The sequence below is a fragment of the Lactuca virosa genome, chromosome 5 (genome assembly GCF_052849685.1).
Source record: "Lactuca virosa cultivar CGN04683 chromosome 5, Lactuca_virosa_CGN04683_v6, whole genome shotgun sequence".
Classification (NCBI taxonomy): domain Eukaryota; kingdom Viridiplantae; phylum Streptophyta; class Magnoliopsida; order Asterales; family Asteraceae; genus Lactuca; species Lactuca virosa.
The window spans coordinates 375,385,592-375,401,304 of record NC_136430.1 but is presented as its reverse complement, the minus strand read 5'-3'; positions in this window follow the sequence as shown (position 1 = coordinate 375,401,304).

Sequence of the window (15,713 nt, the reverse complement as noted above, 5' to 3'; positions counted from 1 at the left end):
CTAGACGTACTGGGAGTACGTGGGGCGTACTCCAGCCATATTAAATCCCTAATTTTTAGGGTTTTTTCCCTATTTAAACAACTTATAACATCTTTGGACCTTCTTTTCATCAGCCTCCATCATCTTATGCCCTAATATTGAAACCCTAAGTGTATTTGGTGATATTTGAGATTAAAAGTAAGTGTGTTGGTGTTTTGTAGTGAAGAAGAAGAAGAGGAACTCTTGGAGGGTGCTTGGGAATAGATTGAGCTTGTAGATCTAGAGTTATCTTCACCTTAGCAAGCTTTTTGAGGTAAAAAGCTCTCACCTTGATGGTCCTTTGTCCTAGATCCATTTTATGGTGTTATTTATGCATTTTTTAGTCTTTTGAGTTAAAGTTGAGCTTTTACTCCAGAAGCCATGGATGTTAGATCTTAGCTCCATTAATGTCCCATGTTCATAAAAATGCAAACTTTATGGAGGATATTGGTCCATGCAAGTATTAAGATCTTTATTAAGCTTATTTTGAGGTTTGAGTCCCATTAAGCCATGCATGGGTGTAAAGTTCCCAACTTTACGTGATAAGTTACCTTATAGAATTAGATCTAGGAGCTTGGCACATTGTCTTAACCGATTAAGTACTTAATGAGGTGGATTGGAAGTATGGGAAGTACGTTGGGCGTACCCTGCTGGTATGCTGTGCGTACTGACCCCAGACGGATTACGCTAAGCGTATGAGCTGAGTACGCCCTGCGTACTCAACACATGGACATTTGGGATTGACATCCTCAGTTTGGGCCATATGGTGGGTTTTTAGAGTTTGGGCCTTATTAGACCATTGGACTTCTGAATTTGAGCCATGGATAGACTATAGACCTTCTTGGGATTAGGTCCATGAGGATTTTTGGGCCCAATTTGGAAGTTGGGCCTTATTGGGCCTTGTCATGCCATTTAAGGCATTTGGGCCTTTTGAGTAGATGGATTGGGCCTTGGTTTTTGGAGCCAAGTAAGGAAAAGGGTAAAATGGTCTTTTTATCCTACAAATTGGACAAGTAGCTTAGATTCTTTATTATGGGTTGAGATCCAACTATTAATTGGATATTATTTGATGATATTAGCGTAGGGATTTTTCCGGACCAGCAGACCGAGATTTATTTGAGAGATTCAGCAGCTAGAGGTGAGTTTCCTCACTGTGTTTAGCGGGTCGAAGGCACCAATGTCGGCCCATGGTTTGTTATGTTTAGGATGCTAGATGTCTGCTTGACTCTTGCATATGTTATGTGTTTGTATGTTTACCGACCGGGTCCCGATGACCATTCCGTATTCTATTTATCTTTGTGATTATTCCATGTGTTATGTGTTTATATATTGACATGTTTATATGTATACCGGGCAGGGCCCGATGACCGACAGATCTGTATACCGAGCGGGACTCGATGCCGGGTGGGGCCCGATGTTGGGCGGGGCCCGATGATGGGCAAGGCCTATTATGTGTTTATTATGTATGGTATGTGGTATTTCGGGGAACTCACTAAGATTTGTGCGTACGGTTTTCAGTTTATGTTTCATGTACTTTTGGTTTCAAAGGGAAGAGATCGGGATGACTGCATTGCATATACCACATTGTTCTGCATTTTATATGACTCTGATGTACTTGGGTATTATTTGACACACTATGATTTTCATTATGGTTTTATGATATTGATTGGGTTGATGGTTTATTTAATATAAAAATTGAAACTTTTGGTCTTATTTTTTGGGACATTTCAAGTTGGTATCAGAGTCTTAGTTTGAGGGATTCTGACATACTCTCGGGTGTGCCTGAACTCAAACTGAGGGTTTGGTAGAATTTTTTTCGAAAAGAAATGTTTTATAAAAAGGGTTTTTGTCACACCCCCAAACCAAGGATGGCGGAAACGTCCGGGGGTGGCGGACTTCATGTATAGTATCATAACAACATGTATAACAGTGATCAAAGCAATACAACCAATCATAAATATAAAGGAAAAGAATTACATGGTTTCAAGTGTTACATATTTCAATGATTGATTACAACATGATATAAAAATAGTTGTTCAACGCCGTAGCGTTCCATCCTCAAAAGCTTGTGATTACCTGGTTTCGCTGATTCCCTGAGAATAAAAGTAGTTTTGAAAAAGTATCAACAATTAAGTTGGTGAGTTCATAAGCTTTTTAGATGAAGAGTTTGGAAACCGATCTTTGTTATGAATTGTGTGATACCAAGAAAAATCCAATATTTTCCTTACAAAAGTGATGTGTTGTCTTTAATTCCAAGACCGAAAGTGTACAGTACTATCCATACTTATCGATATAAAAAGTGATTTTAAATCGACATAAAACCCTTTTTGATTTGAGAAAATCCCCGTAAACTTTATGTGTTGTTAACTCCCTATGTGAGTTGCTATAACCATACTATGACTAATGAACCTGCCACGACGTTTCTCAGGCATCGAAAAAGATAATGACACTTGTCACCTCAGACCTGCCGGTCTAGCTGTTGCATGCAGCTCAGGTGTGGTTTGTCAAACCCAATATAGATCTATACACAACTATCACGTTCTCCCTACAAGAGACTCTGGTTATAACTACCAGGAATTTTAACTCGTACTCTAGGAGTACTAAGAGGAATGTCTCACAATTTACGTTAACAAGTTTACGTGTGGTGTGTGTGTGTAAAACCTTTTTCTGTGGGAATAAAACCTTCCGAACTGTGTTTGTTGTGTTAATGGAATCATAAACTATACCTATTATAGCTTATCAAAACATTTTGCAATGGTAGAAATCCTCTTTGTATATGATGTAAACCTTTATAATGAGGTAAAAGACATGTAATATAACCAACATGTACTTATATATGATAATACACACCTTGCTCAACGAGTTACAAGGTGTAAATGAGTTACTGACAATTTTCTAGTTTTATCTTTTTTGTTCCTGTTCTTGGAATAATTATAGAAAAATCATACGGAGTCGAAAACTGATTCCGTAAATTCTGAGGGTTTAGAAACTGTGTCTAGTTTGTTCATAATTTTTATTATGATTTTTAGAAGTCTCTAACTGGTGTGAAAACGTTCATATTCACTGACTGGTCCAAATTCGTTGCTACAGTGATAGGCAGTTTTGTAAAAATCACCATAAATCGTATGGAGATGTGCAAGTAGTCATTTTAAAGGTATGAACCTGAACTATTTGCGTATTAAACAGTTTTGAAAGATATTAAGTTTAAGATAGTCAAAACAGTCCGTGAATAAGACTCAACTTTCCTGATGAAAGCTGTTGTTTGAGTTTAGTTAAGTTTTTGGTGTTTTAACTTGTATTCCCCCTTTTAAAACTTGAAGAAAACATGAAAATGTAGGGGTATGAACTCACCTTGTGTGATTTCAGTAGATGGATGAGGAAGAAAAGAAGTGTTCAACTCAAGAACACTTGGGAGATGCTTGAAGATTTGAAGATCTAACAATAATTATGACGATATTTGTGTAAGCAATTCATGATTTGGATGAAGGATAGTAGAATATCTAAGTGTAGGAGGAAGATACTTACCAAATATGGAGGAAAAACTCAAGATCAGCCTTTGAATCTCGAATTTTAGAGAGAGAAAGTGAGAGAGATGTGTTTGTTCATCTTGAGAAAGAGTGAATAATGAGGGGAGTGAAGTGAAGATTTCCAGCCCTTTGATCTGATTATGGGCTGGTGAAATAGTGTGAAAGGACAACTAATTGACTAAGCATGGAGGAATAGTGACTGAGTATGGCCCTGGAGTGGGTGTGTTGGATTGCTTGTGTCATAATCTAAAGAAAAAGTCAACACTGCACCCATAAATCTTACCCACTAGATTTTATTCTTAGGCAAGGATTTTCCCCAAAATATAATTAAAATATGAATATTTAGGGTTTATTATGTTAAAATACGAGTTTGGGTGAAAATCACGCGTTAAAATCACGAAAAACGGGCTCAAAACGCTAAAAATATTGAAAACCGGGTAGAACTTGCTAAAATCCAAAATTCAGGGCCGGAGGTTCGGTCCTAGCCATGGGAACTGAAAGTGGATGGGAACCGAGAGTAGGGTTCGGCTGAGCAGCTTCGCATCTCGGACCGAAGGTAGTCTTCTCGGACCGAAGGTAGCCTCTCGGACCGAAGGTTAAGTTCGGTTCCTTAGCAGGTTCGGTTCAGGAGGTGGTTTCGGTTCTCAGGAGGTTTCGGTTCCTTAAAGGAGGTTCGGCTCTTTAAGAGGGTTCAGCTCCTTAAGAGGGTTCGGCTCCTTAAGACTGTTTTTCGCGTAGACTTCCGTTTTCGAGCTGTTTTCGTCTAATTCGAGGGTCGGGATGCCCCGAATGATTATAAACAGTTGAGAGAGATTTTGAGAGAGATTTGGGAGAGATTTCACATACTTGGAGAGATTTCTCATACAGAGAGAGATTTGGGAGAGATTTCACATTCTTGGAGAGATTTCTCATACAGAGAGAGATTTGGGAGAGATTTCACATTCTTGGAGAGATTTCTCATACAGAGAGAAATTTGGGAGAGATTTCACATTCTTGGAGAGATTTCTCATACAGAGAGAGATTTGGGAGAGATTTCACATTCTTGGAGAGATTTCTCATACAGAGAGAGATTTGGGAGAGATTTCACATTCTTGGAGAGATTTGGGAGAGATTTCACATACTTGGAGAGATTTCTCATACAGAGAGAATTTTGGGAGAGATAGAGTGAAAGAGGTTGAGAGAGACTATGTTTGTGACCTTTTTGAGTGTTTGGCTTCGCAACACAAGGTTTGTACACTCTGTTAAGCCTCATTATGATGGTTATATGCCCTCGAGGGTTAAGGAATAATGTTTTATCGAATAGATTCATCACTTACCCTGATTAGGGTTTAGAATTTCCGAACACGTGAAAACTCTAAGTGATACTTTGTATTAAGATTTGCAAGTTGTACAATGAGAAGCATAACGGAAACCCTAATATACAAGGGTTAGATAAGTTGACCGGTTTGACTTGTTGACTTTATTTGACTTTGACTTGACCAGAAATTGATGGTTGTCACATCATCCCCCCGTTAGAAGGAATTTCGTCTCGGAATTATCGTTTCGACTGGGACTTCAAGAGTTGGGGAAAGGATGCGGGTATTTTCGTTTCATCCGGTCTTCGCGCTCCCAGGTGAACTCGGGTCCTCGTTTAGCGTCCCAACGGACCTTCACAATAGGAATGCGACTTTGTTTCGTTCTCTTGATTTTCCCGATCCATGATTTCCAACCGGTTCTTCTACGAAGTGGAGACTCTTGTCGATTTTGATTTCGCTGAGTGGCATTACAAGAGTCTCGTTGGACAGACACTTCTTTAAGTTTGATACGTGGGAGGTCGGGTGTACGTTATTAAGTTCTCGTGGCAGTCGAAGTTGCACGCCAGTGGCCAATTCTGACATGGATTTCAAATGGCCCGATGTATCTTGGATTTAGTTTCCCACGTTTACCAAAACGTATCGTTCTTTTCCACGGTGAGACCTTCAGTAGTACATGGTCCCCAACCTGGAATTCCAAGGGTTTGAGTCGCTTATCTGCATAGCTCTTTTGTCGGTCTCGAATTTGTAGGATCTTTTCCGTTGTCTCCCTTATGGTTTCGGGCCATATAGGGTGTTGTTAGGGACTTGCTCCTTCGCTAGCTGTGTATCTCTCACTTCAGCCCAACGCAGTGGTGATTTGCCCTGCTGATTTACAGATCTTCGAACGGGGCGACCTTGATGTTAGGGTGATTGTTGTTGTTGTTGAAAATTCAATGAGTGGTAAGTGGGCACTCCCACGCTTTATCAAAGTCAATCGACCAAGCTATTAGCATGTCTTCCAAGGTTTGAATAGTTTCTTTTGCTCTGTCAGTCGGATTATAGGTGGTAGACCATACTCAAGTCTAACCTAGTCCATACAAGGGTTGCCAGCATCGCGAAATGAATCTCCTATCTTTGACAGAGATAATGGATATTGACACACCATGCAGTCGTATAGTCTCTTTGATGTACGTCCTAGTCAATTTCTCCATCATGTCAGTTTCTTTGATTGGTAGGAAGTGCGCGAATTCGGCCAGTCTGTCGACGATTATCCAAATGGTATCGAGACCACCCAATGTCTTGGGTAACTTGGTTATGAAGTCCATGGTTAGCCGCTCCCACTTCCTTTCGGGTGTCACTGGTTGTTGTAGGAAACACAAAGGCTTCTGTTATTCTATCTTGACCTTGGCACAAGTCAGATACTGTCCACATATGTAGCGATGTCGGTTTTCATGTTCGGCCACCAATATTGTTTCTTAAGGTCCAGATACATCATTTCTGGACCTGGATGGACTGAGTGGCGAGTTTTGCGTGCTTCGTTCGTGACGACGTCCCTGAATCCATCGAACTTTGGTGTCTAGATTTCGATTCCGGAGGTACCGAGCCCCGTCGCTCTTGACTCCTAGGTTCTTATTCATTCCTCTTAAGTTTTCACCCATCGCATACTCTGGTTTCAAGGTCTCTAGTTCGAGTTCTCCTGATTTGCGTAGACAGGAATGGGTGGATTGTCATTGCTAGTGACCTTTCTTGGCAGCACGAGTATTCCTTTCTGTACAAGGTATTTGCTACCTTATTGGCCTTGCTCAGATAATGGCGAATCTAGTACTCCTAGTCGCTTAGTAGTTCTACCCATCGTCCTTGAATCAGGAAAAGTTCTTTTCGGCCGAGAATGTACTGAATGCTCTTATGACCGATGAAAACTTGTGTATCTTTGCGTCGTAGGGATGGTGCTTCCAATCTTCTTGGGTGAGCACTACTATTCCTAGTTCTGGGTCACGTGTGGTCTAGCCGACTTCGTACACTTTTAACCGTCTTGAGGTATTGGTAATGACTCCCGATCATTGCGTAGAGCCTGCTTTTGTGTTTGGAGGGCTGTTTCTTGCCTCTCTCTCTATGTGATTTTTGATTCTTGTTTGTCGTTCCAGCGGATTTTCACCATCTTGTCTGCTGTTTAGGTCGGTAGGGAACGTATGGGTTTGGTTTATGCGACTAGACTAAATCGAATGGTAGAACATCCACTCGCTCTTCTGGGTAGCCTTATCTCGAAGTTCATGGTAGGACTCATTCATGGTCCATCTATCATTAACTCGTGCGTATTGGTCGTATGTAATTGAGTTTGGTAAAATAGTCGGATGGCGTGGTACTCCTCTCTCGAGTACTTTGAGGTTCCGTAACGAGAGATGACCCGGAGGTCCGTGTCGGATTTGTGCTTATGAGAGACGACGGTTTCGATATTCAGGAGGTTAGGTGAGCGGTCTTTCTGTAGCACATTTAATTGGAACGGTGAGGACTAAACCAATCCAAATCGAATGACGTTATCGAAACTTCCTAGTAAAACATGTGTTAAGTTGTATTCGAATGAAATGTTTGTTAGGGAGATAGAGTATCATGTGCCTCTTGTTAGTATGTTCTGTGTTGGTCGGTGTTATTATTACTGCAGATGATTCACATTGCAGCAACTAGTACTGGTAGTATACGTGTTCTGATAGTTAGCGATGATACTTCATATTATGATCCCTAACAGGCCTCTAGATGTTCGCTCGATGCGCATAAGTGTTTTGGTTTAATTGAACGAGAGAGTATTTCAACTACTTTTAAAAGACGATAATCTTAGTAGCATTCAACGTACATTACAGACATATGGTACTTAAATATTCTTGTTTTGAAACGTTCCAAAAGTCCTAATAAGGTTTCTTGTTGTTTTCGCTGGTTCGATTGTCACACTCCTCCCGTTCCTCCATCATTCCTCTCGGTTGGACAGTCCCTCTTGAATTGTCCCTTTTCACCGCATAGGTAGCATACTGGATTTACACCAGTATTGGTGGTTGAAGCGATGTGCTGGGTCAGGGTCCTACAGAAGCGGACGGTATGTCCTTTCCTGTTGCAGTTGATACAGTGTAGAATCCGGCAAGCTCCTGTGTGATGGTAGTTACACTTGTTACACTTTGGAAGTGTCCCCATATATTGTCTGTCAGGTGCTTGAGAGACAGATGTTGTGGCTGATGTCGTGGCATGAGTTGTGGCTGCTATCGTAATTATAGGAGCAGCCAGTGATCTCTGTCCTTTAGCGAGTTTTTGAGATGGGTTACATTGCTTTTTGTCCCAAAACTTCCGTTTCTTGCTCTTAGGTTTGTGGTCTGAGGCATTTTCGTTGGTAGTCGCCCGCTGGTATTCTTGATTGTTATCGCGGTTAGTATTTACGGCGCCATCTCCGTGCCCGCTGGCGTAGTTAGCATTGAGTTGCGCCATGACGGCTGCCACGGATGCCGTGACTGCAGCTTGAAAAGTAGCAGAGTCTATCTGCAGGGTTGGTGCCTTGCTAGTTGGTTGGTTACCTCTTGGTGAAGACATAATTCTATTTCATGATGAAAAACGACTTCGTGAGTGGGGATGATTATCTCAAGTGCATTCTTACAATTTATATTCACATATGCAAATTTCGCACATTGTTGTACTATTCTCAGTGTTCATGCTAAATAGTCCTGAGATGTAGTTAAGGAAATGGGTAGAAGTAGGTTTTGTACGAGTGCTAAATTTACCCATCCTAGTTACTATCTTTGCCCAAACACTCTTAGCTGAGGAGTTCTGGTGGGATCCGGTGTATTAGTGCTGGTATGATTGCACCCTATAGGTCTACGAAGAAGGCACCTTTCAACCAAAATGTTTAAAGGTGAGACAATAATGAGTCGTTAGAAAGGGCTATGCGTCATGGGTTATCCGACTAAGTTTATTTTAGTTCTAAGTGTATTGTATTTCGATTTTTATGGTGTTCTGAAAGCAATTCCTAATGAAAGTCTATAATAAACCCATGTATTTTAGTAGTTCTGTATCCAAGTGAAACCTTGTAATTTGATCCAAGCTAGGTTCTTCTTTCGTCCACTTGATGTATGCTTAGTTGCATGAGTAAGACTTAATAGGACTTCGGGTCTAATGGGTATGTCCTAAGCCTATCTTGTTAATATGATTCTAGTAATTATGGTTTCAGAGAAAATTTTGACCTCGATGCAGGTCTACCTCACATCCATGCAAGGAAAAGTTTTGACAGCAAATAGATCCCCCGATTAGTATAACCACTTAAATCGCAGGGTTGAGCTTACACATAGAATAAAGTAGCTCTAACGCATACTCATGAACCTAATCTACAAGGTCTTGTGAGCAGTATGAACTCTACTCACGACGATCCGTTCCTTGCGATGCCTGAGACAAAGTCGATGCACCTTGCAGCTCTGCCAATCGACGCTTGGCTACAACCATTCTCTCTTCGAGTGTTGTGCGTCTACCCTGTTTCTCTTTTGCCTCCGCCCGAGCGGCGATAAGGTTCTTAAGAAGTTGGTCTCTGGGATAGCAGTCTCTTTCCAAGTCTCGGGTACATGAGATGGTGGTGTCTGTAGTAGCGCGCAGTTTCCGTACTCGATTTGCAGTCCCCTTGTTTTAATCCCCGATGTTCGCGATCTGCCGGGTCTTCGCCGGGAGGGCTCTGTCAGTCGGTCCCCCGTGGTTGAGGTCATAGCAACTTCGTTGGTCTCCAAATGGTGATCGCTGTCGTTGCTGTCGATTCCAACCCTCGATCACGGTTGGCCAACGGGGTCTTCTTCGGGTTCTTCTCCTAGCCGTCCACCATTTCCCTGGTTGGGAAAGTAGGATTCGCCTGGTAAGTAGAATCTTTCCATGTTATACGTGCGAGAATAGGAGGGGTAGGAAGCATATATTAGTCGTACTCCTAGAAATACTTATAGGGGTTTGATCCTCATTAGTTACTTCTATAATGACATAGTGCATACTAATTACATATAACAAAGATATGATAGACCTTCGAATAAGTGATCCTACCCTAGGTCCACATCCAAACAAGGAAAAGGAAGTAAGGCAATAACCACAGATTCTAAGTCTATGATCTCTAAGTTAGATATAACTTTAGAGTATCCACTTAGTGACTATAGACCTATTCATAAGGATCTGTTTATTTTTCACATAAATTACAGTACCACAAAATACTCCTATAGTATTTTAAATGTTATGTTTGGTTCTTAACGATTTTCTTGTTTGGGAAGTTTTTAGGCTTGTTGCTCACTACGACCATACCCCGACATACATTAGTCACACCTCGGATAAATATAGTTGATCAGACTATATTCATCCCAAGTCTGATTACATATCCCAAGTTCTACTCGTAGCGTCCAACTCCTCATTTTACTTTTGTATTGTCCTAGATACGATATTATACTAGTATGTATGTATGTACTCCTACTTTTAACAAGAAACTATTTCATTTCTAAAAGTATAATTGTTTTGAAATTGTTAAATCAGAGACTTTTAGTCCCAATGTATTTATAGTTTGTATATCTTATGTGGTTCGATATACTTACTTCACTATAAACAATGCTCTGATACCAATCTGTCACACCCCCAAACTAAGGATGGCGGAAACGTCCGGGGGTGGCGGACTTCATGTATAGTATCATAACAACGTGTATAACAGTGATCAAAGCAATACAACCAATCATAAATATAAAGGAAAAGAATTACATGGTTTCAAGTGTTACATATTTCAATGATTGATTACAACATGATATAAAAATAGTTGTTCAACGCCGTAGCGTTCCATCCTCAAAAGCTTGTGATTACATGGTTTCGCTGATTCCCTGAGAATACAAGTAGTTTTGAAAAAGTGTCAACAATTAAGTTGGTGAGTTCATAAGCTTTTTAGATGAAGAGTTTGGAAACCGATCTTTGTTATGAATTGTGTGATACCAAGAAAAATCCAATTTTCCTTACAAAAGTGATGTGTTGTCTTTAATTCCAAGACCGAAAGTGTACAGTACTATCCATACTTATTGATATAAAAAGTGATTTTAAATAGACATAAAACCCTTTTTGATTTGAGAAAATCCCCGTAAACTTTATGTGTTGTTAACTCCCTATGTGAGTTGTTATAACCATACTATGACTAATGAACCTGCCACAACGTTTCTCAGGCGTCGAAAAAGATAATGACACTTGTCACCTCAGACCTTCCGGTCTAGCTGTTGCATGCAGCTCAGATGTGGTTTGTCAAACCCAATATAGATCTATACACAACTATCACGTTCTCCCTACAAGAGACTCTGGTTATAACTACCAGGAATTTTAACCCGTACTCTAGGAGTACTAAGAGGAATGTCTCACAATTTATGTTAACAAGTTTACGTGTGGTGTGTGTGTGTAAAACCTTTTTCTGTGGGAATAAAACCTTCCGAACTGTGTTTGTTGTGTTAATGGAATCATAAACTATACCTATTATAGCTTATCAAAACATTTTGCAATGGTAGAAATCCTCTTTGTATATGATGTAAACCTTTATAATGAGGTAAAAGACATGTAATATAACCAACATGTACTTATATATGATAATACACACCTTGCTCAACGAGTTACAAGGTGTAAATGAGTTACTGACAATTTTCTAGTTTTATCTTTTCTGTTCCTGTTCTTGGAATAATTATAGAAAAATCACACGGAGTCGAAAACTGATTCCGTAATTTCTAAGGATTTAGAAACTGTGTCTAGTTTGTTCATAATTTTTATTATGATTTTTAGAAGTCCCTAACTGGTGTGAAAACGTTCATATTCACTGACTGGTCCGAATTCGTTGCTACAGTGATAGGCAGTTTTGTAAAAATCACCATAAATCGTGGAAAAATCGTATGGAGATGTGCAAGTAGTCATTTTAAAGGTATGAACCTGTCCTATTTGCATATTTAACAGTTTTGAAAGATATTAAGTTTAAGATAGTCAAAACAGTCCGTGAATAAGACTCAACTTTCCTGATGAAAGCTGTTGTTTGAGTTTAGTTAAGTTTTTAGTGTTTTAACTTGTATTCCCCCCCTTAAAACTTGAAGAAAACATGAAAATGTAGGGGTATGAACTCACCTTGTGTGATTTCAGTAGATGGATGAGGAAGAAAAGAAGTGTTCAACTCAAGAACACTTGGGAGATGCTTGAAGATTTGAAGATCTAACAATAATAATGACGATATTTGTGTAAGCAATCCATGATTTGGATGAAGGATAGTAGAATATCTAAGTGTAGGAGGAAGATACTTACCAAATGTGGAGGAAAAACTCAAGATCAGCCTTTGAATCTCGAATTTTAGAGAGATAAAGTGAGAGAGATGTGTTTGTTCTTCTTGAGAAAGAGTGAATAATGAGGGGAGTGAAGTGAAGATTTCCAGCCCTTAGATCTGATTATGGGCTGGTGAAATAGTGTGAAAGGACAACTAATTGACTAAGCATGGAGGAATAGTGACTGAGTATGGCCCTGGAGTGGGTGTGTGGGATTGCTTGTGTCATAATCTAAAGAAAAAGTCAACACTCCACCCATAAATCTTACCTACTAGATTTTATTCTTAGGCAAAGATTTTCCCCAAAATATAATTAAAATATGAATATTTACGGTTTATTATGTTAAAATACGAGTTTGGGTGAAAATCCCGCGTTAAAATCACGAAAAACGGGCTCAAAACGCTAAAAATATTGAAAACCGGGTAGAACTTGCTAAAATCCGAAATTCAGGGCCGGAGGTTCGGTCCTAGCCATGGGAACCGAAAGTGGATGGGAACCGAGAGTAGGGTTCGGCTGAGCAGCTTCGCATCTCGGACCGAAGGTAGTCTTCTCGGACCGAAGGTAGCCTCTCGGACCGAAGGTTAAGTTCGGTTCCTTAGCAGGTTCGGTTCAGGAGGTGGTTTCAGTTCTCAGGAGGTTTCGGTTCCTTAAGGGAGGTTCGGCTCTTTAAGAGGGTTCGGCTCCTTAGGAGGGTTCGGCTCCTTAAGAGGGTTCGGCTCCTTAAGACTGTTTTTCGCGTAGACTTCCGTTTTCGAGCTGTTTTCGTCTAATTCGAGGGTCGGGATGCCCTGAGTGATTATAAACAGTTCAGAGAGATTTCGAGAGAGATTTGGGAGAGATTTCACATACTTGGAGAGATTTCTCATACAGAGAGAGATTTGGGAGAGATTTCACATTCTTGGAGAGATTTCTCATACAGAGAGAGATTTGAGAGAGATTTCACATTCTTGGAGAGATTTCTCATACAGAGAGAGATTTGGGAGAGATTTCACATTCTTGGAGAGATTTCTCATACAGAGAGAGATTTGGGAGAGATTTCACATTCTTGGAGAGATTTCTCATACAGAGAGAGATTTGGGAGAGATTTCACATTCTTGGAGAGATTTGGGAGAGATTTCTCATACAGAGAGAGGTTTGGGAGAGATAGAGTGAAAGAGGTTGAGAGAGACTACGTTTGTGACCTTTTTGAGTTTTTTGCTTCGCAACGCAAGGTTTGTACACTCTGTTAAGCCTTGTTATGATGGTTATATTCCCTCGAGGGTTAAGGAATAATGTTTTATCGAATAGATTCATCACTTACCCTGATTAGGGTTTAGAATTTCCGAACACGTGAAAACTCTAAGTGATACTTTGTATTAAGATTTGCGAGTTGTACAATGAGAAGCATAACGGAAACCCTAATATACAAGGGTTAGATAAGTTGACCGGTTTGACTTGTTGACTTTATTTGACTTTGACTTGACCAGAAATTGACGGTTGTCACAGTTTTCTAATAAAAGAAAAAGGGTGTGGAGCATGCAATCGACCCAACTCAAGTAAGTGATTCCGAAGATACCCATACATGTTGATATGTTATATTATGTGAATGTTTTCATGCAAGGATAAGGTTAAAATACTTTCAGGAATTGCAATATAGAATGGCCTGATATGTGATGCCGTGTAGCCTAGGAAGCATTGGATGCCATGAGTGGGAATATGCATCGGAATTAGTAATTGCTAAGTGTATTCTTTAAAAATTATATACGGTTAGGATCACATAGCCTTAGAATGATTGATTTGGCCTTATTTCCTGTTCCTCGTTTGGTTGTGGTCCTAGCATAGAGTCTTTTATTTGACAATCTATTTGATCTTGTATTGTGTATAATTTGCATGCATGAGGCAATCGGTAGTGAGAGTGGAAGTTTATAGCATGAGTTGTAAGTTCTTTGGTTATTCTATGACTGGAGTGTCACTGCATGAATTTTGCTTGCTTTGTGCTTTGTGAAACTCTTAGTGATATGAGTTAACTATTAAGTGAATATGTCGAGTCACATGTTTCAAATATTAAATAATCTCAGAGTGATGGATTTGACTCCGTTGCACAGCTCTCGTTTGAGTTTAACCGTTGTAAGGTTGAGTCTGTTACTCGAAGGATTATCTAATCTCTGTGGCATTTGATTATATTCATGAGGTAGTTAATTGGTATTAGTGGGAGTTCTTCAGCAACTGATGGTAGGGTGAGGTCGGAAACCTAGGGAGGCCTAGGAAGTGCTTCAGTGGGCTTAGTTGTGCTGTTTAGCAAGTACTTGGAGTAACAGTTTGAGAAGGTGACCTGGAGGATTCGAGGTAATTCTTGAGGAGAGTATGGGTAGGTGTGGAAGGTAGTATTGGGCCCGTACTACTGAAAGCACAGGATCCATAATCGAATTGAGGAGAGTCTTGGAGAATCTAGGAAACCTGTGGGATGATGGTTTTGGGTATGTGTTCATCATTTGTATGATTGTTTTCAGAATGGTGACGAGCACTCGTGGAGGAGGTTCAGGTTCTGGTTTAGGCTCTGGTGCAGGTACCGAGCCGATTGATGAACGGATGCGGGAGTTCATATCGTTGGAGATTACATGTACTTTTTGGAGCAGACTCCGGTGATCTACAGTACGGTAAGGAGGGGATCATGGAGTTATTGGATGATCGTCTCGAGGCTTTTAGGGCTGAGATTCCAACATGACAGTTGGGGGCTCATCGAGAGCTCGAGGCTTGTGGAGCCCTAGAATATTTCAAGGAGGACAATCTTATTGCTAGCCCTTGTCATGAGGGATCGAAGGTGTTTGATGCATCATGCATTCTGGGGATCAATTTCATGAATGGATTGCCACTGAGGTTTCGTGTGCCATACGCGAGGAGTTACCTGACATTATTAGTCATGTCACTGATAGATTGGTCCCCGGGTTCGAGGATTAGATATTGACTATTCAGGCAGTTGATGGGATGGTCGAGGTGACTCAAGAGTAGGAGATTGTTTTGGAGAGGCGACTGGGGAAGAGGAATCGGACTCATGGTCTGACTCTGCTAGCAACATCTGAGTAGTTGGATGTTGCCATGTCTAGGGTTAGAATCCTGAGGGCCACGATGTTTATGCAAAGGATGGAGGAACACATGAGCATGTGCGCGGCAAGTCTAAATATGGCAAGTGTGGATGGAAGGGCCACCTTTTCTAAGAATGTACCCAAGAGGTAGAATTGTGTCATCGTTGCCGCCATCCTGGTCATATCAGGGCGAATTTCCCACGCTTAGTGGTTGTAGTAGCTCGGGTTCCATCGCAGGTGCCGCGGCAGGAAGGGGGAGCAGAACCCTGATACGCTATAGGTATGTATCGTATGCTTCTTTTTCATGCTTTAATCTTTATGCTTATAATTCCATGTTGGCATATGTATGAAATGTTATGCCATGATTATCTAAGAATGGAAGCACCTGTATAAGTAATATATTTAATTTATCCAGAAAGTTGTCATATGCCATTTTGCATACTGTGGGCTGTGTTTAGAGGAGGCGTGAGTATTCTGCATGGGAGACCAACAGCCGGTTAGAACTTTAGTGGT